General features: G+C 37.9%; 1 protein-coding gene across 2 annotated transcripts in view; it reads right to left on the bottom strand.

Moving 5' to 3' along the window:
• SMARCA1 (SNF2 related chromatin remodeling ATPase 1) overlaps positions 1–26,251 on the bottom strand; it is a 734,807-nt gene that overhangs the window by 360,683 nt on the left and 347,873 nt on the right. For both annotated transcript variants that reach the window (XR_015723364.1, XR_006777961.2), the window contains one exon: positions 16,210–16,308. The gene's annotated coding sequence lies outside the window, so the exon portion shown is untranslated. The remainder of the gene's footprint in view (positions 1–16,209; positions 16,309–26,251) is intronic.

The following is a 26,251-nucleotide window of genomic DNA, read 5'->3' as shown; positions in this document are numbered from 1 at the left end:
TGGGAAAAGACAAAAACTAAGTTGAGTATGGTAGGAACCTCAGGTCCATCTTCAGACATAGGGGGAGATGAAGCTGAAAAGAGTGGAAAGAGCTCTTTATGGAACTTTATGTACCTATTTCAGCAGGCAATGGAGAGCTATAAATCAGTCTGAGCAAGAATGGACCCAATCACAATCACACTATAGGTTAATTGAATTTGTGGCATTTCATTCAGTTGAATAAACATTTTGCTGTGTCTATTATGTGTTGCAAAGAGACGGTTGTAGTAGGGAGAAAGTAAAGACTATAGTGGGGAGTAGGAGAACTGATGAGTTATTTGTGGTCATTATCCAGGCTTAAGGCAGTGACCACCTTAACTAAAGCTATGGAAGTGGTAATTGAAAGATGGAAAAGTTATTGAGGAAGCAGAATTGAGAGCATTAGTGACTAAATATGGTCATAGGAAGGATTAAAATCTCTTTTGCTTGAAATAGCATATAGCTACCCTCTAATAAGCAAATATGAACATTGACAGCAGTTCCCATATATAATGGGACCTTGCTTTTGTAGAATTGGGTGTTTTTCCATTGCCTTTGCTACAGCATGACCCTCTACCCTCCACTCTATAGTGATTGTACCTATTTGAACCTCTGGGTTTCTAGGCAGTATAATAGGAATGTCAACTACTTAGGCCATGGCATCCAAATGTATGAAAAATTCTCACTAGGATTTTTGCACATGGTTATTTCCAAGAAATATCAAAAGGAAATACCAAGGAACATTTACCACCACCATGAAAAATTTTCCTTCCACTGACCTGTCTAACATGTAAAAGTCTCACCATTCAGTAAGAGAATTCAGAAACAAAGATCCAGCCTTTAGGCTTTCCTGGAATCATGTGCACTGAAATTATATGGAGATATTCTTGCTTGAGAGGAGCAAGAGATTAGCATGGGTTCATGTATCTGGTGTCTTGATTATCCTTTTTCATTGAGTACAATGAGGTCCTCAGAGAACAGGACTCATGACAGTTAAGTGAGGATGGGTGGTGGAGATATTAAGAATGTCTAAGACAGGAAACAGGCTCAGACAGAGCTCCAACTGATGGGTACATGGACACCTAGGCCAGCTTGCTCAAGGGTATGAATGAATGGGAGAATAGGCCACCAGAAGGCAATCTTAGCAAGATACCTTCTTCAAAGGTTTTCCTGTCATCAAAGTGCTGGAGTATGGAAAGTCCAAAAGGGTAAGAATCACTGGCCTAACTAATTAAGCTTTATCTGCAATAAACCAAAGCTCTGAAACTTAAAAATGCCAGTGTCATAACTAAGGTTCCCAGCCTAGGACACCTCACCATCCTTTGCACACATCTCAAGTATTTTTCTTTCAGTGCCCTCCACTCTCTCAAAATGCAGTACTAAGTTACTAAGGAGGGCCTCCAAGTTTAGCTCTCGTTCAGCATCTGCTATATACATGTCAGTGTCCTCCATGAATGCCTGCTACTTGGTAAAGACACTGAAGCCTTTCTGAGCAGTGAGGGGAGTAAGGATCTCAATTCTCCAAGTGTCAAAGTAATAAATAGGGGAAGTGAAGCAAAATGAAGCCAATGATCATCAACAGAAGGCGATACAAAGAAGACTGCAACCAATCTTCATGCCTTTCACTTTAGCTAAAGAACCACTAAAGGAAAGGGACCTATGAGACATAGGATGAAAGACATTGCCTGGGCAGAGTGAGCATTGCACCAATGTATATTGAGTGAAAGTCAGAAAAGTATCATGAAGCCAGGTAGAAGTACCCAATGACCAGAGATAGATATTTGCTTTTTTTTTTTTTAGAAAAAATCCTGCACCTCCCCCTATATTCTATAGTATCTGTTACTTTTTTCCTAAATGCGTAAAATGGTTTCTCTTTTGTTCCTTTAAAAATACTTAAGAAATGCACCCCTTTACATGAGATCTGACTGTGTGGGTATACCTGCAAGTGACTGTAGCATGACTTCTTGCAATCCAAAGAATGAGCCTGGTTTACATGAGAAACCCATTGATTTGAACCCTACACATGTGTAACTGGTGATGATTTAACCAGTGGATTTTGTAAACAAGATAACCAGAGGGATACTTAAATCATTCAAAGTAATATCCAGCTAACCATTTATGGAAAACACAAGAATGATTCTTTTTTTGAAGATTTATATATTCATTATTTTAGAGAGTGAGGAACATCGGGGAGAGGGAGAAAGAGAGAATCTCGAGCAGGCTCCCCTTTGAGCATGGAGCCCAGTGCAGGGCTCAATCTCACCATCCTGAGATCATGACCTGAGCCAAAATCAAGATTTGGATGCTTAACTGACTGAGCCACCCAGGCACCCCAGAATAATTCCTATTAATATTTTTAAGTGGCTCTTCTAAGGGCCCATATCCCAGTCAATACAATACAACATCAAAATGCTTCATTAATTCAGAGAGCTCTTTGCTGAACATCTCCATCCTTTATTCCAAAGCATTGATGATATATTTTAGTTTTGAAAATGTGGAGAGTGATTTGGCTGTACAGGTATAGCTAATGCTAAGTGGTCCCTGAAAAGCTTGGAGTTTAAGCTGGGAGAATGAATGACCTAAGAGACCCTCTCAAATGTGGGAGTTCTCTGAATTCAGCCAAAGACATTCTTATGGGTTAAAAAAAAAAGAATCTTTATCCACTTCAGTTAAACTATATCACTCTGCAGACAGCTTCCACTTGTTAAATACCATTAGAATCCACTCTACCTTGGGAGAAACAAAAAAAAAAAGGATTTAGTTCTTTAGAGGTGTAAAAGAATGAACCAAGTAGTTTCTAAAATGAAGTGGACACTCTATATTGTTTATCTTCCTATTGATGAGCAAAGAAGCCTTTCCTAAGACGTTGCACAAGTCTTTAAAACACATTTTGAGAGTTAGAGAAAGATAGAGAGACAGAGAAAGAGAAAGACAGAGAGATTAATTGAGCTTTAGGAAGAACTGGGAGTCAAGACCCAAATGTGAAGGCTAGAAATTCCAGCCCCTACTCGCCAAAGTATACCTGGGTTGAGATTATGAGAAACCAGGCATTCTCTATCTTAATAAAGGTAATCCAACTCATTATAGTCCAGATGAGATTGGAAATGATGAAATACTTGGGAAGAAAAAAAGAATAGAGTCCATTTCTAACTAACCAACAATACCTTTTGTTCCAAAAATAGACTATAAGATGAGTAGTCCCAGCAATCCAGGTACAATAAGGCAAGTAAGAATAAAAGAATAAAACTTAATAGATTATTTTCTCCTCAATGTGGAATATTGGAGAGAGAAACTGGTAACATGGACAGACCGAATATGAATGCTAAGGAAGAAAGAACAAGCTAGAAGGACAGTATCTTCCTTTATATTTCTTTTCCAACCCAGTTTGCTTTTAGCACCTCAGGGAAAAGAGGAGGCATACTTGGTAGCGAAAGCACTTTATTTTTTGATAATGAAACAGCAGTCAGGAGATCCATCCTCTAGTCCAGCTCAGTCCCTTCCTAGCTGTGTGACCTTGGACATTTAACTAAACCTCCCATGATTCCAGTTATCTGGTGTGTAAAATTAGAGCCTTAGTTTAATTGTCAATTGTGTAAAATATTTCGAGGCTCCCTGAATATTATAAAAAATATTATATGGTATTACAACCCCTTTAATATTCTATGATTCAATAATTTCATGTACCCAAGAAATAATTTCCAGACCCCAGAGATTCAGCTAAAGAGAGCACATATATGTGTGTGCATGTATAGAGGAGAGAAGAGGGGAACAGCAAAGGAAAATAATGATTCATTAGGAGTGCACAAGAAAACAAACAACAAGAAAATAGTTCAAAAATAGATTGATGTCTAGTTACTTTGATTTACTCTAAACAAACCTGCAACAGGGTAGGGTCACAGCCTGAAAAGTCTGTCTTGAAAGCTCACTCAGATTTTTCAACCATGAACCCTGCCTCAAAATCATGCAAAGGAAATTCTCTTGTGAGCCTTTAAATCTCCATCAGCTGCTACATGAAAATGAGGGTTAGATGAGGTACAATGTAGAGAATAAAACAAGAAGACCCAATTTCTATACCATGTAAATGTCTTGTAATTGCATTTAGAGTGTAAGAGGTAACTTCCTTTGTCATTGGCAAGATAAGTATGATTTTTTAAAGACAAAGAACTAATCTATACTAGGGTTGGCAAACATTTTCTTTAAAAAAGTCACATAGATAGTAAATATTTTAGGCTTTGCAGTTCACATACTGCCTCTGTTACATATCTTTCTTTGGTTGGTTGGTTGGTTGGTTGGGTTTGTTTTTTTTTTATAATCCTTTAAAAATCTGAGCACGAAAACAGGTAGGAGGTTGGATTTGACCCGCTGGCAGTAGTTTGCCAACCCCTGCTCTAGAACTCTAAACTATCAAGTGGTAATGGCAGTGAGAACTCAAATCTACCAGGTGTTTAAGTGACCAAAGTTCACTGGACTTAGAGAAGGTAAATCTATCGAGCTAGGTTCCAAAAGAACTGTGGAAGAATATACGAGCCAGGCAGTACATTGAGGCCCTTGGAGAACAGCCACATTTCTTCAACATATTACTATTGTATAGCAAAGATTTGCATCTAGGCAGATTGACTTAAGAGCCAATACTCTCATCCACTGTGCATATTTTGGAATAGCACCTTTTGAGTGGCTTTATAGAGGCATCTCACATTTTAGATAAACAGGGGGTTTCTTACTCTTTTTATAAATCAACTCCCATTTTCTGATTTACATGAAAGTTTCAGATGGACTGTTAATATGTACTTGTTGTTAACAAATTAGTCTTACGCTTTACTGCCTCCTACCCTCTTCCCCCCAATTTTTGCCACCAAGTCCTTAATGATGTATAAACAAACACTTACAAATACAAAAGGCAACCCAATATTTATAGGACTCCTGTAAGAATATTTTAATAAACTGAATAGTCCTTTCAAAAAGGGAATGATTCCTCAATAGAACAGACTAGAAATTCCAGAAATAAACCCAAACATACAGGAATTTAGTATATGCTAAAAGTGGTATTAAATCCATGGGGAAGAGACAGTTGAATAAATGGTGTTGAGACAACCAGGTAGAAATCCAGAAACAGAGTAAAGTTGAATCCACAACTCATAGCTGACCCAAATAATTTCCAGATAGATCAGTTTTAACATGAAAAAACTAGAAGAAAGACTGAAGTCATTTTTTAATAATCTTGAAATACAGGAGAAGTTCTTTCTAAGTACGACACAAAACCCAGAAGCCAAAAAACAAAAGTCCGATACAGATGACTACATAAAAATAAAAATAAAAATTCCTCTGTGACAAAAAATTCCATGAGGTAAAAAAAAAAAATGACAAACTGAGAAAATATTTGCAATTTATATCACTGAATGGGGACATTCCTAATATCAAAAGATCTCCTATAAATTAATTTTAGAAGACCAAATAGAAAATGATCAAAGTATAATAAACAGATTATTTGCAGAAAACAAAATACCAAATTACAGATATGATAGTTGCTCAACTTCATCCAAAATAAGAAAAATGCAAATTAAAAGCCTAATTGAAATATTATTTCCACCCATCAGACTGGTGATGATGACAAAGTTTGCTAACACACTGTGCTGGTGAGGATGTGGGGAAATAGTCACTCTCATAAATTGCCAAAGGAAGTATAATTGGCACAACCCATATGGAAAGCAAGTGGGCCATATCTATCAAATTTGGTATATACTTACCTTTGGACCTAGAAAACACACTTTTAAGAAGTTATTATATATATATATATATATATATATATATATATATATATATATGTAAATATATATATTTATATATGTTCATGTATAATAAATGACAAATGTATACAGATATAAATTGGAGTTTTTGTAATAGATTAGAAGTATTTTAAATTAATCGATAGGGAACTTGTTTATAGATTATGGTAAGTCCAATCCAAAGGGGCACCTGCACCCAATGTTCACAGCAGCAGTGTCCACAATAGCCAAACTGTGGAAAGAGCCAAAATGTCCATTGACAGATGAATGGATAAAGACGATGTGGTATATATACAATGGAATATTACTCAGCCATCAGAAAGGATGAATACTTACCATTTACATCAACGTTGATGGAACTGAAGGGTACTATGCTGAGTGAAATTAGTCAATTAGAGAAAGACAACTATGATATGGTTTCATTCATATGTGGAATATAAGAAACAACACAGAGGATCATAGGGGAAGGGAGGGAAAACTGAATGGGAAGTCATCAGAGAGGGAGAAAAACCATGAGAGACTCTTAATTATAGGAAACAAACTGAAGGTTGCTGGAAGGGAGAGGTTGGGGAGATAGGGTAATTGGGTGATGGGCATTAAAGAGGGCATGTGATGTGATGAGCACTGAGTGTTATATGCAACTAATAAGTTATTGAACACTACATGTGAGACTAAAAAACAATAGATTATGGTAGGTACAATCATTAGATATCTACATGTTACTGATAAAAATGCTCTCCAAAACATACACTTAAGTGAAAAAGTAAGGACCGTAACAATGTTTATAGTCCATAGTATGCTACCATCTGTCTAAAATTTGGGGGGAAATGTATGTATGTGTATGTGAAAGTAAGCAGAACATAAAGATTAAGAGCATGAACTCTGAAGTCAACCAGCTTGAATTTGATTCTTGGCGCTACCACTTAATACTTACGTGACTTCTTTGTGCCTCTGTCTCCTCATCTGTATAATGGGGAAAATAATATTACCTACCTTGTTTGGGCTTTTGAGGATTAAATTAGTTAATGTTTATAAAAGTCCTAGAACACTGCCTAACACATAGTAAGTACTATTTAAGCATTTGTTTAATAAATAAATATGCAAAGAACATACCTGGGTTGATAAATCTGGCTATAGGACAAGAATGAAAGGTCACTTACTTTACACCTTCTGAATATTTTACCAAATACTTAAATAATACCTATTTTAAAAATTAAATAACTTTTAAATAGAAATAGTTTCTGTTCCCTCACATTTTAGATTGTCTGACCTCATCCTCTACTTTGCTTATAATTTCCACTTTCCATGCTTTCCACTACTGCTTCTTATTAATTTTAGTATCCCCTGCCTCTCCATCACCTCAGTTCTTTCATTTGTCTCAAACTTTCTACACTCATTTATGATTTCACAACCTTTATTCTACTGCTGACTCTCCAGTTCACCTTTCACCAAAATGCCAGCATCACATTCTCAAAGTTTCAAATCTAAATATCCCATTACCTCCAACTCAGCATGTCAAATTGATCATGTCATCCCCCTCTCATCTCAACCTCCCTACGTTTTATCTCCCAAGATAGAAACTGGATTCTTTACTTTGATTCTTCCTTCTACTTCATCCCCTAGATCCACTGAATCCAAGAATTTATTCTTTCACATATCTCTTCCTCACCATTTGCTTTTATAGGAATATTGCCTTAGGCCAATGTATAGCATGCATACATATCACCTGGAAAACTTTTAAAATGCAGATACTGAACCAGTAGGTATGATAGCCAGCCAACAAGATGGCCTCTAATCATCCCCCATCTCCCAGTATTTACTTCCTGTTTTGTCTTCTCCTATATTGTATCGGGGTTGGTTTGTACGACCAAGAAAATAGGACAAAAATAATGGTATATCATGCCTCAGATTAGATTATAGAAGACAATGTGGCATTTGTCTTGGTTGCTCTGTGTCTCTCTCTCTCTGGGATCATTCACTCTGGGGGAAGTCAGCTTATTGTGTTGAGAAGTCACTCAGGCAGTATATGGAGAGGCCAACATACCAATGAACTGAAATGTCCAGCAAGCAGCTAGTGAAAGCTGAAGCCTCCTGCCAACAGCCACACGAGTGAGCTTGGAAGCAGGCCCTTCAGCCCCAGTCAAGCCTTCAGAAAACTACAGCTCCAGGCAAAATCTTGACTACAACTTCATGAAAAACCCTGAGCCAGAACCACCCAGCTAAGCCACACTGAGATACTTGACCACAAAAACGTGAGATAAATACTTGCTGTTTTAAACTGCCAAGTTTTAAGGTGATATGTTACACAGCAGGAGATAACTCATACAGTAGACCTGGGGTAAGGCTTGAAAAACTCTGCATTTTTAACAAGCTCCCAAGGGGCACTAAAGGTGATGCTGCTGGAACTTGCTTTAGTAGTTGGCCTGATACCATTGCCAAATCTTCTTACCTAATCCCTAGCTCAATGATCCCTCTGCTCCAATCCCATTATATCCCTGTTTCCCAACATATGATGACTCCTTATTATTTACCGTGTAATCTCAGTCTATTATCAGTAAGACAAAAGATAACGAGTGTTGGTGAGGATGTGGAGAAAAGGGAACCCTTGTACACTGTTAATGGGCATGTAAAATGGTACAGCCATTATGGAAAACAGTATGAAAGTTTCTCAAAAAATTGAAAGTAGAACTACCATATGATCCAGCAATCCCATGCCTGGGTATATATCCAAAGGAATTGAAATCAGTATCTTGAAGAGATATCTGCAACCCCAGGTTTATTGCAACATTATTCAAAATAACCAAGATACTGAACCAACTCAAGTGTCCTCCATCAGATGAATGGATAAAGAAAATGTGATACACACACACACATACAGAGGAATATCTTTCAGCCATAAATAGGAAATCCTGCCATTTGCAACAACATGGATGCAGCTGGAAGGTATTATGCCAAGTGAAATAAGCCAGACAAAGAAAGACAAATACTATTTGGTATCATTTATATATGGTATCTTTTTAAAAATTTGATTTCATAGAAACAGAATAGAATGGTGGTTGCCAGGGACTGGAGAGAGAGGGAAATGGGAGTGGTATAGGTCAAAGGGCACAAATTTTCAGTTATAAGAAAGATATGTACTATAGTATAGAGTATGGTGACTATTTTTAATAATACAGTCTGTATACTTGAAAGTCGCTGAGAGTAGATCTTACATATTTTTACCACACGCACACACAAAAAGAGTTAACTATGTGAGGTGATGAATGTGTTAATTATCTCGTTCTTGGTAATCATTCTGCAAAGCATGTTTATCAAATCATCACACTGTATACAAAAAAGTCCTCAGCCTGTCTTTGAATCCCTTAGAAGCCGGCCATATTTGTGCTTTATAGTCATATTTCCCACTGCTCTCTACAAGGCACTTTCTGCTCCTGTCGGCATGATTTCATTGTCTCCTGCACACATCACATTTATTCCTGCTACTAGGCTATTAGTAGTATATCTCTTTATTCCTTACCATCACCAATATATGTGTAACTGGAATGCCTTCCATCACCCTCTACTATCCAAACTCAACCTTCAAGGCCTAGCTCAGGTCCCATTTCCCCCACAAAACTTTTCCCACTTCATTTTCATCTAACAGTTTTATGAACTATTATTTACAATATTATTTAACTATTAAATAAATAATCTCAACTTCTAAGCTAGATTTTAAGCAACTTGAGGTCAGAAATAGTATCTCATAAGTCTTAGTAGCTTTGGGGCATTAGGCCTAGAACTGGACACATTAAAAAGTAGGTGTCTGTTGACTGAATCTGCCTGTCACATTCAATGTGGCTGCATGCCTACAAGCACAGCCAAAATTTGCTCCTCGGTTTTATAGCAATAGAGAGAATCCTTGCAAAATCCACCCCCTTCTCCTTATCTGCTTCCCCTGTACCAAATTACTGTCTCATTTATTCGTTCCACATCACTGGCAGGTAAGAAGGTAACATATTGAAAGAACAACTTTTATTAGGGGCAGCAATAAAAGGGGAAATAATGTCACAATTAATCCAAAAACTATTTCATTTTGGATTTGAAATCCCTTCTATGATCGGGAAGGTAGATGTGCTGTGAACTCATTAGGGTTTCCCTAAACAGTGTTGAAATCACCCACAAGAACACAATGAAGAGGGAGCCAGGGGAGACAGACCTGAGAACGGCCATGGCTGATGAAGGAAATCTATCTGAGAAAGATAAATACTCCATAAATAATCCACGACAAAGGTAATTTTAAAAACAAGTAATAGGGAGGTAGAGATAGAGGGAGGGAGGGAAAATGGAAGGAAGGAGGGAGGGAGAGAGAGAGAGTAAGAGAGAGAGCGATGACTCTGAGGCCTTGCATACTCCACACATTAGACTATGAAGACCATTTTACAAAAGGATAACATTTGCTATTGTTTGTTTATTGTCAGCAACTGTGTTAAACTCTTTACACAAATCAACTCATGTTAATCCATGCAAATTCCTGTGAGAGAGACACTGCTACATATAGTCCCATTTCCTTGATGAGGAAGCTAAGGCTAAGGAAGGTTAAGTGATTTCTCCAAGATTGCACAGCTAGGAGTTGTTTGAGTCACAATTTGAACCCAGGACTATCTGAAGCCAAAACCCATATTCTTAATCTCCACACTATAGATCTAGCCCTTATGTCCTCATTTTGGTAGATCTAGCATGGAAAGATCTATAGCAGATTCAGGAAATTTGGAAAGCAGGAAAAAGTTACTATTCAGTGCCCATCCACACCTGGTAACCTCCTGCCCCATGACTTCCCTATGGCTACCCAGGGAACCTTATCAGGCTGGGAATATATCCCAGCCTTATTCTTCCAACAAAGTAATCTCATTCTATATTTCAGGCCCTTAATCACACAGCCTGAGGGTTGGCAATGAATGTAATGAAATAATCAAATCCTGTTACCAGGTAACTAATGGGTTACTCCTCCCAGGTAATATAAAGCATTAGCTCCATTTAAACAAAAAACCCCTAAAGAGAAAACCTAAGGAGAGGAATTGTGGCACCTTGGCAGGCCCTCAGGGAAGAAGGTTTGGAGCCAAAAGACCTTTTCATGCCCCTCCCAACATCCCTCTTCTTCCTTCTGGATTTGATGTGTGCCTTAAACACATCATTGCTTGCACTTTTCTTATTTAACAACCAGCAGAACAAAACGTGGCTTCTTTAAAAAAATTCTAATGAAGTTTCCAAGTCTCAATTAAAAGAAACATCTCTCTATCCATCTATCTATCGCTGCCAAGCATTTGTGTTTTGAAGCTGGAAGTTTCATTATCTGAAATTTGCAAGCAATTACTAGGTCTAGTAACTCGCAAGATGTGAACATTTTTCCCAACAGTCTGAAGTGAAAAGTGGTTTTGAGTAAGAGTGTGTGTGTGCTTTAAGGGGAGTGTCCCCTTAAAAAAGAAAGGCATGATGAAGGCAGGTGGGGGAAGGGGCAATAGGAGCCATATTGGGCCATTTATTTGTCTTATTTGACATTGGGAGCTCCAGAAGTATTAATGAGCAGCCCTCCACATCCCAGGGGAAGCTTTGGGATTTACAGCTTTAAGAAAGCACTCATGCTCAATTTGGCACAAAGTCAAACCAAAATTTGTCATAGTTTATAATGCTTGTTAATGAAGAACATCAAAAATTAATGCTCATTAGGGTGCTCATTAATATGCACAGTGCTCATCAGTTTGACTTAATTAAATGAAGCACCACTTCACAATAGTATTATGGCCCAGCAGAGAGAGGAGGCTGTTCAGGTCTGAAGGATGTTCCCTTGGGACAACATTACCAGCCTTGCAGGGCAGGGCACCTGACAGTTTCTTCTGGAAACTCTTCCTTTAAAAAACAGGAAGTTCTTAGCAAGTGGCATCCTGCTGGGATGCCTGATTCGAGACTCCAGTTTTCCTGTTCCACAGTATTTGGTAAAATTAATTGAATTGGGGTCAGTGGTACAATCAGATCTTGGCCAAGAAAAAGACCTCCGAAGAGAGAAGTAACTCAAGAGTTTAAGCTCAAGACAAAAGATTGGGGTGGAAGGGATGGAGAATAACAAGAGAAGATGACCAAAAAAAGATACAGCAAATAAAAAAAAAGAAGTAAGGATTAGGGGAGAAACAAGAGAGAGACAGATATCCAGATACTATCATTTTCCAAAGCAGAGGGCACACAGGTGGGCCATTACTATTTGCATGAGGATTTATTGTTCTTTTTCTTTGTCAGTTTAAGATTTTTGACTATTCTTAAGTGTTCAGGAACATTTCAAAATCATTAATTCCAGGGGGCCACTGTAGATTAAAAAAAACTAATTCTTGAGCTCTGGAACTTGTAGCCAGTGCCTTTTAAGAGAATCTTGAACTTGAAACAAAGGAGGAATGGAGAAAGTAAAGGTGAGACAGGGGAATTTGAATCCCAGCTGTACTACTTAGTGTGCAAATGAGTGACCTTGAAGAAGCCATTTAATCTTGCTAAACCTCAGATGCCTCATTTGTAAACTATGAGGGTGAATTATATGAGATTACCATTTCATTTTTGTAGGTCCAAATGTTCAAATAGCAGCAATTTCATATGGTTTGACCTAATAAAAAGATTAAACAATAATATATTTTAAAACAAATTTTAAACTGCAAAATGCCAAAGATCATTTATAATCAGTCACAATTGTCGCTACTTCAAAAAAAATATGCACATGTGCTATATTATGCTCTACTGATAAGAGCAGCTAAATCAGATCAAAAATCTTTCTCAATAGACTATGGACTATGAGAAACAAACTGAGGGCCTCAGAGGGGAGGGGGGTGGGGGAATGGGATAGGCCGGTGATGGGTAGTAAGGAGGGCACATATTGCATGGTGCACTGGGTGTTATACACAACTAATGAATCATCGAGCCTTACATCGGAAACCGGGGATGTACTGTATGATGACTAACATAATATAATAAAAAATCATTATTAAAAAAATAAATAAAGATTGATGTTCAGAACAAAAAAAAAATCTTTCTCAAATTTTGCCAAATGCCTTCCTGACTCAAGATTCAAGGTTAGCCCAGGTCTACCACTGTGAAGCAATATTATTGATGCTGCTTAAGATCATTTTTAAATTTCCGCTTTGCTGCAATAGATATTTAACAGAGAGTGACCAAACTAATTTCCAAGTGGCTCCCTAGGGGTGTGTGCAAGTGCAAACACATGCACATGCACACCCTCAGCCATTCTTCTATCTCTTCTCAAATTGACCCAAAGCTTTATTGGAAAAAAAATAGTACAGAGTTGTACAAGAGAAGTATCCATAATGGCACACTCCAAAGTATCAATTATATCAGGTCCAAGTACTACCTAGAAGAGAAGGCAGGCCAGCAAAGTAAGGAGTTTAAATAAAGATTATGCAGTTTCTAGAAATCAAGGTAGGTAATGTGTCTGGGCCAAGCAGACTAGGCAAGGTAGAGTCATAGCAAAAGGGAACAGGGAAGGTGAGAGTATGTAGCGGGTCAGATGCCTGATACACAACCAATAACCAAGAGGTCACAAACACTTGAAGACAGAATAAGACAGAAACTGGGAGCTCTGCAAAAGGTACAAATGTGAAAGAAGACAAGTGACCAAATGTGGAGAAGCTAAGAGGTGTAGAATAGGACAAAGTACAGTTCAAACAAAATAAAAATACCAGTTTGGGGAGTATCTAATTCAATGATGCAAAACATTGCCTTGTCTCTCATCTCAGGAAATCGTTACGCTTCTTGTGAAGGCAAGGACTGATTATGGTATTGCCATACTGGGGCTCACAGAAATATTTAGAATACATGGCTAGAGTGAAGAAAGAGAAGGTTAAACAAAAGACCATTTCTGATCAAGGATGGGAGGTTATTGGTAGGAAAGAGAGCTCTCTCTGTAGCAGAAGGAAAGCAGCTATCATTAGGGGATGTACACAGAAAGCCTGCACATACACACACGCCTCTGCCAATCAAGCTGTGAAGATTTGGAATCTATCTGAAGAGAATATGATATTGTATTGGAATAATTTACCGTTCAACCCAGATAAGGGACGAATGGCATATTGCACTGGGCACACATCTCTAATAGAGATAATGCTGCCTCGTTTGATAGGTGCATTGTATTGTGTCTGTCCAGCAGGCAATCTGGGCATTTTTTCTTCCTAAGTCTGAGCTTCATTCTCAAGCAAACTGACAGTAGGGAATTTCAGTAATGACTTGACACCCTGCTTTAGCCCTTTCCCGCTCTGAAAATATTTCCCCTTTGGGCTTTTTGTGCAGAAACATATTAGTCTGGATTTACATTTGTTGGATTTCATTGTTTCTTTACTCGTTGTTGAAGTTCAAAATGTAGCATTCTCCAAACTTGGGGTTTTATTCACTGCATCGTCTTCCATCTCATTAATGTAAATAATAAAGAGCCCAGTTTCTGATGCTGTTCCCTTTCAGAGCCGTATTAATAATTCATTTCCAGCTTGACAAAGTCCTTTCGGCAGCTGCTTTGTTCAAGGCTTTGCTCTTCACAGTGGCGATAGGTCAATTGTCTTATGGTGAAATTGAACCAGAGGGCCTGAGAAGGACATTTGTATTCCCCACATGTGACCGTGGGGGATTAATGGTGTAGGGGAAAATGCACCAAGTCCACTTCTAAGGCTCCCTCTGGAGACTTAGCCTCTTGTTCCCTTGTTCTTTCCAAATCTGTTCTTTTTAGCATTAATTATGAAGACAACGAGCTCAATGCTTAAGTGTAAGAGCTGAATCCCCAGTTACACACAGGGAGTGAAAAGTCTGTCAGTCAAGATAGCTTTTCTTTCTCTAGGAACATGGAGTGTAATGGTAATGGCCCAGTGAGGTCAGCTCAGAGTGCCTAAAGCATGCTTACTTTACTAGAGTAGCTTACTTAGCATCCTGTGCATAGTGGGTACTTGGATGAATGATGGACTTAGTTATGGTATCTGGCTGGGGAAAATGTTTCGGGGACAAGGACTGGTGGGGTAATACTACTCACCAAAATTACCAACCCCCTTTTCCATCAGATATTGCTGTGGGATATTTAGTGAGACGTACAGGTCTCATACAGAAAACTGAGATTTTGAAGAGCCACAAACAGGGGTGTATAAAAAGCCAGTTATAGACTAAAAGCAATGGGCTATGTGATACCAGATGAAAACATTCTGGACAGAGTGGCCCTTTGCCACGTGGTGCCAAAGGAGGAGGCAATCAGTCACCTATAAAGTACAGCGTGTGGAGGAAGCTAATGAGATATTTGAATGATCAGAGAGCAGCATCTAGCACCAAATTATCCATAGGAAACCCAGACAAGAGGAAGAAATCCTGTCAGGACAGCCTCTACGCAAGTTGCACCAATTCTGAATAGAGAACTGGAAACCAGTTTTAAGATGGTCACCGATGGCTTCCTAGTCAATCCCAAGCATTCTTTCTTCCCTGGGTGAATGGAAGTCCATCTGTTTCATATACAGCCTATAGCACCTCTGAGTATACAAAACAAAACATAAAAATTTAAATTAAAATAAAGGCAAGAGGTGAGACTGAAAATGTTAATCACTGTAATCAAATTCATACAAGCTAGAAGAAAGAGATGAGAGCACGATTCCTTAAATGTTGCATGTTTAGGGAGCACAGGTACTAGGGGATCTAGACTTTTAACAAGACCCTCAGCCTGACACCCCCATCCCCCAACAGTTTCATCAGACCCATTTATGTCCCTTCCTTTCAAAATATTTGGAGTCCTGCTCTCTACTAGGTGGGGATGGTATTATGATTAATAAAAATAATACCTGCTAGAATGGGTTACACATCTCCAAAATAAATGTAACATCCCACGCTCTGAGAGGCAGAATAGTGTAAGGGTTAAGAGCAGACTCTGTAATTAATAGGAATAAGTATCTATAAGGCCCTCAGACAGGGCCTAGTATATAGTAAATGCTACTCGAGTGTTTATTAAATAAACTATGTTTATTAAAATTCATTTAGAAAATTCTTAAAAAGTAATATTCAATAACAAGGTGTAAGGCACTGCAAGAAAAGGATATTTTGGAGCATTCCTCACATTACATGAATAACAATCTACCACTAACAAGACCCTAAGACCCTTAGAAATCTATTCATCCAGAATGGATTGACTGCCCATGACTCTCCACCTTCAATGATTCCTTTGGCCACTGAAAATATCCAGGACACAAGTTAAAAAGCAAAAGCTATCATTTCTATGCCTCTGTATCTCCAGACCTTTGCCTCCTGTCTGCCTTTGCAAAGTGTTTTCAGCTAAACACAAATCAAATTCAGCTCCATTAACAACTGTGCAGACAATAGCTGAGGCTCATTGCTTGGCAACATCCACCCTCCCACTCACCTCCCTGTTTCCTGCAGAATCCACTCATGCTCCAGCCCAGGTGGTTAAGGATGAGTCAGTAGGTCACCAGCATAGGTCAGTCTCTCGTAGTCTGTAGGGCTGCAGATGAGGGGAAGACAAAAATGAACTAGAGGTCAGTCCTCGTTTGTATAAACTGGCCAAACAGGAAACAGACTTGGTATCTATATGAAAAGATTTTGCCTCATACATTATAAGGCTCCCAGTGGGCAGTCTGACACCAACTGGATAGCTAAAAGAAAGCTACTGCTTTATTGTGACCTGAGCAAAGACTAAGAATGATAAAATTGATGGGATTTTAATTCTTCTGGTGTGGTACTAAGTTGAAAAATCTTATGAGAAGCAGGAACCTGGTGGAGCATACTGAGAACCAGGGCTTTGGAAGTATTTTGTTCCCACTCTTTGAAAAAGACAGATGACTGGCAGAAATAGGCACAAAACTAGGTTGCTCACATTTTGAAGACCCTCACTTGGCAAGCATTTTGAATAGATGGTAGAACCAGGTCTAACCTGAAACAAAACTAAGACGACCTTTTTATCTTTGTTTCCATCCCTCTGTTTCTCCTCTTCCCAGTACCCTCTTATTGACCTGAGTCCTGTCCCCACACATTTGTCACCACAATGAAACCTGACCTTGGGGCACATGGCTGGCTCAGTCAGTGGAGCATGCAACTCTTGATCTCAGAGTCATGAGCTTGAGCCCCACATTGGTCATGGAGCTTAATTAATTAAAAAAAAAGAAAAGAAAGAAACCTGACCTTCCCATCACTGACACATATATTGGCAATGTATTCCCCTACACCCTCCTATTTCACTCCCCAAATCTAGCCTATATCCTATTCTTTTGTAATCTGCTTCTTAAAATATTAGTAATTTAATGAACAAAACTGTGTGAAGCTATCAAAGGCTAAAAATGTATCATTGTGTTATCCTTATTTGGTATGGCAGAGACTGTTAACTGTCCTTCAAAATCTACTGACTCTCCAGGCTCAGTCTTCTTTTCCACCAGCTGGGTGTAGATGTCAATGAGGCCTTAGGGAATTGAGGGGCCACGAGATAGGGAAACTTCAAATCTTTAAATGACAGTGGGGAGAAGAACCTCTTGCTGACCTGAATATTCCCACAAGCTACTATGTGAGCAAGAAATAAACTATTATGTTGATATATTACACATTTATTTGGGTTTATTCATTGCCACAAACTAGCCTAGTCTACTCTTACAAAGATACCTGGAACATATGCATTTTCTACAGAAGTCTGCTATAGATGCAATCCATTATCTCAAAGGGCTGAATCTAATCATAATAAATTGCAGGTATCACAGATGGAAATTTCAGGGATATAGCTTTTTGTAGTACCCATCACATCACCTACAAAGACAAATCATAGATGGATTCAGCCACAGAGTATGATGGGAAAGGAAGCGGGACCAAGCAAATACCCATTAACTAGGTTAGGTGCTGAGAAAACCTGACCAGAATGCAGAGGGTGGCCTTAGCCAGGACAGTTGAGATTTCCAGAGCAGTGTCCATAGATTCGAACAATGGTCAAAAAGAGGAGATCCAATCCAGCAATAAGAAATTTTAGGAAGTTTCCAACCCGGAAGTCAAGTATAGTGTCTGTCATCATCATGACTTATCCATATCTTGCCAGTTGAAAGGATATCAAGAAGTGGGCTGGGGCAAGAATCTAGGGAAAGGAGGTTGGCAGAAAGTAGGCAAGATGTAGGGTGGGGACATTGCCCTAGAGGGAGACAAGGGGGAACTACTGGACAAACTGGATAGAATGAGAAATTAAAGCAAAATTCACCTAGAAAGAGGTGTGGAGCACTGGAATTCAGGGGTAGAATGAATGCATAAAGTTCATTCCTGGTTCAGTGTTTCAAGCTCCACTAAAAGAGGTCTGAGGTTACTGGCATATTTTCTGTCATTTAAAAAATTGACATAGGAATACAGTGGGGTGTGATCTGAGCTGCAAGTGGGGCCCATCAATAGAGTACCAAGGCACCAGGGAAGGCAAAGACAAAGGAAATGTGGGGAGGATCTGACAATTTAAGGACCTAGTTTTCAGGTAATGTCAGTGCTGGCCAACAAATCTTCATATTTGTCAGAAAGGATGGCTAATGTCAAATCATCGATGAACAATTAAAAGGCATAACATCGTCTTCATTAAATTGGTACTATTGAAGACCAGCACTATTAACACATTTAAGCATGCATGACCAGTACCTCTTACTGGTTAGTGAGCAAATCCTCTTTGTCCTTGCAAGATTCCACATTAGCCAGATTCAAAGAATCATCTAGCTAATATTGGCCGTGGCTGGAGTTGGGACTTCATCAGTAGAAATTGCTAAAAAATAGGTTTTTATCTCATTTTGCAATAGTGATCATTCCTGACATCGGATTGTTTGTTGTACATTTATTATCTGTCTCGCTCTGAGCCCTTTCACAGCAGATAAAGTACTCCCTCTGATGGTCTCTGGGTTTCACTCACAGCTAACAACAGGTCATTGTCCTTTAGGATTTTTCCTCACAATGCTTCTAACAACCCCCAATACCAGAACCCTGACAGCACTTAGTCCAAATTTTGATTTAGTTCTTTTGGTCCTTTTTTTTAGCAAAGAAAAAAAACTGGTATGATCTGTACTGGAAGTTGGAATACACATACAAATATATAATGTGCATATAACATATACATAATTTAGTTAACTTCGCTCTCCCTGATCTTAAAAGACTTTGCTTACAAATCACTTTGGAAAATTCAAATCAATTTTGAAATGCTGTCTTGCCAACCTGGAATGGGGTAATATCAATGGTGCCTTACAGAAGAAGAGGAATTGTAGTATCCAATCATTTAGACAAGGAAGCTGGCTGCACAGTGTGATGTGGCCAGCAAAAGCCCAACCGCACCATACAAAACCATATAATTCCAACCATTCATGTCAAAGAGATTGTGAGAGCCAGAAAAAGAACCTGCAGGCATTTCTCCTAGAGCAGCCAGATTTGTAAAACCCCTATGATGCCTCTGCTACCCTTCCCCACTGATCATGCCTTATTTGTCTTTCCTGTACTCCATGAATTCTTTCTACTTTACCCCAGAGCCTCTGGTTATTCTCCAGAGATGAGCCCCATAGTCTCTTCCTGCTTTATTCCATTACCATACTTTACCCCAGAAAATCAATAACAAGAACCATAGCCCTCTTTTCTGAACACCACAGCAATGCTATCAAGTTGAAAAAAAAAACAAAAAAACAGTGTTCAAACACCAGTTTACAAAATAGTGATGGGCTATAATGAAGTCTCACTGATTTTTTACAAAATTAGAAATATAAGGTCAATGTAATGAGAGTTTGTCATAAACCTAAATGTATTCAGTTAAAGGATTGTCCTTTATTCTGCAATTATATCCTTCCTACTTTCATTAAAGTAGGGAAGGTTATTAAAGTGCCCTTTCATTTGTGAAACTACAGTGATAGTAGTTGGCGATTGAGATTCAGCTTATTTTTGTTTTTATTTTTATTATTATTATACTACTTTGCAAAAATAAAAATAAATTACCTGGGAGAAATAAAGAATAAAGACGTTAACTCATTTATCAAATTAGCTCCTTTAATCATACCAGGAATGAGATTAGAAACAGGGTGGAAAATCAGGTGGCTCTGTTTCAGTGGAAGAAGAGAGAGTGAAAGAAAGGCAGACAGCTTCAGCTTCACAGGTGAGGTATTTTTGATAACTGCAATCCTGGAAGGCAGTTAAAGGAGAAAGAGGATTGTTGCAGAAAAGGACCCAGGATATACTGAAAATAAACTCTTTTTGATTTGATATTGAAATCCAACTCCAACTGCAACCCTCTCATTTGCCTAATTACAGTGACTCTCAAAACTGCACATTGGGATACATTGCACTGACATCATTTGGAATTAACTCAAATTTTATTCTGATAGCAATTAAATTCCCAATTACCTGGAAGGCAAACACAGTTATGCAAATTATAGATGCAGGCTGACTAATATTAAAACTCAAATGGTTATCACTTCAGAAGTAGGCATTCTCCTTTCCCTTTTTAAAGGCTGCAGTTGAAATGTAGTTTAACTGGACTTTGTGAGTTACAGAACTAAACTCCATTAATTTTCTGAATATAAAATGTTAGTTTAGCTTATCTGAAAATTGATCTTCTCCCAAGACTATCCCCTTAATCTTTTTCTCCCTCTACTTCTTCATAAATGTATTATCTCATTCAGTCACTATATTATTTATCATCTATTATTATTTATTAATTCACTAACACTATCATATAATTCAGCAATGGAATTTTTGCTCTAATGCTTTTCAGTACATTTGCATACTGAATAAAACCATATTGATTCTTAAGGATTTTTATGCTCTAGAAATGCTTGCTGCAGACAAATTTGCAAACAAATTTTTATTTGGTTTCCGAAGACATTATTTTGACATGATTTCAACTGATGCCAACAAATCAAACCAAGTTCTGCAATAAATGTCTTCTTAATGGGTTTTATACTATTTGTTTTAGTTGACACCATTTATTATAATTTAACAGCATTTCCTTCCTAGGAAAGACCAAAATCAATAAAAAATGGTGACATATGTTTATATTTATTTGGAAATACAAATGCAACCAAAGGGCTCTGTCACTGAACGATTAATAGAGTACAAGATGTTGTGGTTTGGGGGCATCTGATTGTCTGTCTTGTAATATGAATTTTGAAATAGCTTGGGATTCTTGCTCCTTAACTTTCAGGTTAGGATAGAATTGCACATTAATGATAAATCACCCTGGATATGTGGTTTTCTATTTCAATTTGCTGTACTGTAGCTTCATTCATTCACAAGGGTGGGGGGAGTGGGACCACATGTGGGATGAGGAGAACAACAAGCTGGTAATAAAATATTAAGACAAAGAAATAAACACATTCAAAATGTTATTACTGAGAGAGATGCTGAAACTGACACAACTGTATTTTCTTCCAACTATCATGGTGCATAGGCTGGCAATGAAAATCCCAAAGCCCAAAACTGGGCACAGAGGTTCAACATCAAGTTTTCCTCACAACAAGCCTCTGGCCTTTTAGATAAATTCTTCTTCATATTGACAGTACGGAAATATGATTAAGGATTCCAAGGAGAAAAAATACCCTGCTCTGCCAACCTTTTCACAAACACATTTTCAGGATCTGCCTGTCCCTTGACCCAGGTTTAGTCCCTTGGTTCTTGCCTGCAGACCAGGTACAAATGAAATTCTATCATAGAATTATAACATCTCATGGTTAGAATCATCTTAAAAGTCATCTAGTTTAGTGGCTCCCAAAGGCTAGTCCAGGGACTGGTGCCAAATCCTAATGAAATTTTGCAGTTCTGTGAAAAATAAGGGCAATGTGGTAGAAGGCTAAGTTTATTTAAAAAACTTTGCTTTATTCTATTTGTGGGATACGAAATGATGGTGTTTGAAATGGTAGTTGTTGGTTTTTTTTCTTAGTGTCCTCATTAGAGGGTAAACCTTCATTTCCTGTCTTAGATCTCCATGGGAAGAGAGCTCCACTAGAATAATACTCCTCTTTTATTCCCCCATTTATTCCGCTCCATGGGAGGAATAGTGAATTATTTGATTTAATAAATTTGAAAAAAGGAACTGAACATCTTGGATTTGGCCCCTTCTGAGTTTCTCACTTTCTGGAGCCATCTTGTTCATGGATGTTCACATTCTGTGCCAAATAGGAAAGAGACTAACTCCTACAGAGAAGATTTATGGTTGTCCTGTTGGGACAAAGACCAGGTGGGTAAGTTGAGCCGTGGTACATATTAACATACGCACTTGGATGCCAATCTAAAGCCACAATCTCCATTTGTACTTTATCAGTGTTAGCACCGATAGTTTATCTTCCAGCTAACTCCTATACATACATCTCAATTAAGAGCCAATAGATAACACTTATGGAATACTTACTATGAAAAAGGCACTGTTCATATGCTTTATACTTGAGGTAGGTATTATTACTCCACTTTACAGATGAGGAAACTGAGGCACAAAAAAATTAAAGGGTTTTTCCTAAAGTCATTCACCTGATAAGTGGCACAGGCTATATTCAGACCCAGGCAGGCTGGCTGCAATTTCCAGTGGGTTTCACTCAAGAAGAGAATAAAAGTGTTATCCATTGCCAAAATACGTTATCCCCCAAACCTTCTCAGGCCTCACTTGGTTAAAAAAATTAAAAGTTGGAGACTTGTATTGGTACTTCAATTTTTTTTTCATTTTTTTAACTAGTCATACAGATCCAGTACTCTACCAAAAACTCACTTGATCCAAGCATTCGTGCACTTCTCTTCCTGCCCTCCATCTTCCTGCCTTCCATCTATGTACCTGAAGACCAATAATAATAAGAAACACTATCAAGTCTTCCCTTTCTTGTTAAGACAGCCTCCGGTTGATATTGAACTGAAATCTGCTCTTCAATTTGTCATAAGTAGCCACACAGAACAAATTTAATCCCTTGTAGATAAAGCAGCCCTCCCTAAACATTTTTTTCACTCCTAATTAAAACCTTGGGTTACTCTATGTTGTGGCTTGGAGTCCCTTCATGGGGAGTACATCCTCTTCTGAAAGGACACTGGTCTGATCATATCTCTTTAAAGGATGGCTTCCAAAAGGAATCTAATACTCCAGGTAAAGTCTGGTCAATAAGGATTAGATCAGTCCCATTTCTTTGCTAGTTTGGGATTCTACACTTCTATAAATATCCCCTTCTTCCCTCTTCACCCAATTTAAATGAGTGATTTTGTCTAACTAAATCATCTGGAAGCATATGGCCCAGACCATAGAAGTTTCCTATCTTAACTTTTATCTTGAAATTAAATGACCATCCAGTTTACATGTGATAAGACATATCATTTCACTCATTTATGGAACATAAGAAATAGGAAGATCGGTAGGGGAAGAAAGGGATAAAGAAAGGGGGGGTAATCAGAAGGGGGAATGAAGCATGAGAGACTATGGACTCTGAGAAACAAACTGCGGGCTTCAGAGGGGAGCGGGGTGGGGGATTGGGATAGGCCGGTGATGGGTATTAAGGAGGGCACGTATTGCATGGTGCACTGGGTGTTATATGCAAGTAATGAATCATGGAACATTGCATCAAGAACTGGGGATGTACTGTATGGTGACTAATATAACAAAATAAATATTATTAAAAAAATAAAATAAAGTAGAAATTTGGAAAACAAACAAACAAACGAAAAACAGTCAGAGAGGTCACTTATACTCACATATATGTTTGATACTACCTGGTACTTAGGTCCTGACCCAGGTCTGCTATCAGTTCCTACATTTTTCTATGGTTACTGGTATTTGATGCTAGCCTGATCTGACAATTGGTCCTGTCATGCTTTTTGGTTTCCCTGAAAAGGGATCTTGAATTCCAGGAGTCTTGACAGTACCTTCAGGCCTAACTGTCACAACTGTTTTCCCTATTCAGTTTGTTTATCATGTGTGCCTTTGGCTGCATCGATAAAATACCAAAACATCCAACTTATTCTGTCAATAAATCAGGCAATTCAATGGGTAAAGATTAGTCAAATTAGTTGTTTATCAACATGTAGAAAAACACAGTGGTCCAAATATAAAATACTTAATAATGATGTTAAGGTACATTTATGCATGACAAACCGTTAATGAATTGGGGAATAGTTAGAATTTTTAGGGAGTGTTCCTAAACTTTTAAGATTGTTGTCATGAAAAGCAAACATATCCATTCCCCACAAAATTTCTCTTACTGCCACAATTGAACATAGAATCTTAGGCTATAGGGAATACTGATATGACTCAATCTGGATGGTCTTAAATTCTTATAAAAACATGAAAAAGGGAAAAAATAATTCAGAGAAAGGATATGAATGCATTCAGAATGCATAAACTAGTTATATCATAAACTAGTTGAGTGCCTGTGAGACACCTTTAAGAAGCCAGATTCATCCATGAATCTCAAAAGATTTTCTGATCATTAATCCATAAATTCACATAATACTGTTTAAAAAACACACAGGCTCAAGATGGAGCACTTATGCTATGCCAAATTGCTAAACCAGGATTTAATACCTAGTCTCATTGCAATTTCAATCTCCCCCAGAAATATAGTCTTAACAGGTTAGTCAGAAACTTTCTGGTCAGCACAGTGCCATAATCAGCACTCTCCATCCCCCAAAAGAAGATCATGTAATCTGCATGATAAAACCCTCTCCCTTTCCCCTCCAAGGGAAAGTGACCCTGCCTGAAAATCCTTTCCTCTGTTTTGCTAATAACTTCCTTGTCCCACCCTCCATTCTATAAAAACCTGCTATTTCTGTACTGACTCCTTAGAGGATCTACTTGCTAGATGGGATACTGCCTGATTCATGAACCATTTGATAAAGTCAATTAGATCTTCAAATTTACTCAATTTAATTTTGTTTTTTAACAATATTATAAGGAAATAGGATAATAATAAATTATTATTTTAAATGTAACAACCCAGAGGTTGTGTAGCTTGTCTGAGGATAACAAACACGACATTTAAAAACTGAAACACACAAAAAAAATTCTGTTTGAACTTTTATCAGTTTATAAAGACCGTATGGTCCCAGTCATCTCAACAATAAATCAGTAGCAATTAAGGATTAAGTATTTGGCTTTTTTCTAACTTTTTATAAATGAAACCATAAACCACATGAAAGCATTTCAACAATGTTGTTAAGAAGGAGGTGATAGAAACCTGAGCTTTAACTAAAATGATATCTTGTTTTAAATAAATTCACTTTACCTGAATTCTAATTTGGATAATTGATTTCTTAAAAGGTTATTTAATTTCCTTTTTGAAGTATCTAAGAATGTTACATGAAGAATTTTCATGCTGGAATACCTTGTGTTAAAACATAGTACTCAGTGGTGAGATATAGCATCACACCTATACTTTCTAGATACTGTTTAGATCCATAGAAAAAGTGAAGATGTATGCTTAGGAAGTCACCCAGGCTTAGGATAAATCTTTTTCCTGAAGAAGGATGAAGGAAACAGTAGACCTATGGCAGAAGAGAGCCCCCAAACAAAAGCCCCCCCTTGCAAATAATCATGGGAATAAGAAATTCTTCTTAACATATAACTCGGTATTTGTAACGCATTCCATTTGGCAAGAGGGAAGAAGTGCACATGGGAACATCTCCAGTATTCTAATGTGAGTCAACATTAAAATAGGATTTGTCTTAGAGTCAACATTGTTGGAATACATCAATTTGGTCAAGCAACAGATACTGATAGAATATTGAGAAATTAAAGAAATTTGTTGTCCCAATGCTTTTCGTGTACTGAACATGAGTTCCATTCCTCAAAGGAATGCTCAGTTGAAAGCCTAAAGACAAAAATGGTTAAAGAAAACTGGGGAGGAGAGAATAAAAATGACAGCAATAAAAAGATGCTTAACCAAAATAAGTTGAAAAAAGTATTTTAAGAATAATTATTTTACTCTCTCAATTTGTTTATAATTTTTATGGCTGAATTTGCTACAAAAACTGTACCTTTGGTTCTGTTTCAAAATAATTGCCATTTATTAGATTCTGCAACTATTTATCATGTTTACCAGTCATGTGTATCAGTCAATAGACCCCTTTGATTTCCGTACAAGTTATATGGGAATCAAGTTTGGGATTACCAAAATGTTTTCCCTTTCCTACCTGGAAGCCATTTACCTGCAGGCAGGACTGAAACTCAGGAAGGTCAATTGTCTCATCACAATACCTTAAAGGAAGACAATTTTGACCTAGGCTGCTCCTGCCCTGCTGCCCTGGCTCTATTCACTTTTCCCCTCTACTGCCTTTTTCTCTCTGAACTTGAGCTTCTGCTTCTACCAGGGTAACTCAGGAACTCACCTTCCCTCCTAACCTAATCACCACAATAACCTTTTCTCCTAAGTGTTCCCTTCCTTCAGAGTCCTGCACTCTAATTTTCAATATGAAGATAAAATATCCTATAACAGAATCTG

This window comes from Ursus americanus, chromosome X (assembly GCF_024610735.1).
Source record: "Ursus americanus isolate L20-20 chromosome X, mUrsAme1.1.p, whole genome shotgun sequence".
In the NCBI taxonomy this organism is placed as follows: domain Eukaryota; kingdom Metazoa; phylum Chordata; class Mammalia; order Carnivora; family Ursidae; genus Ursus; species Ursus americanus.
The sequence above is the reverse complement of the archived record's forward strand: the minus strand, read 5'-3'. Positions and strand labels throughout refer to the sequence as shown.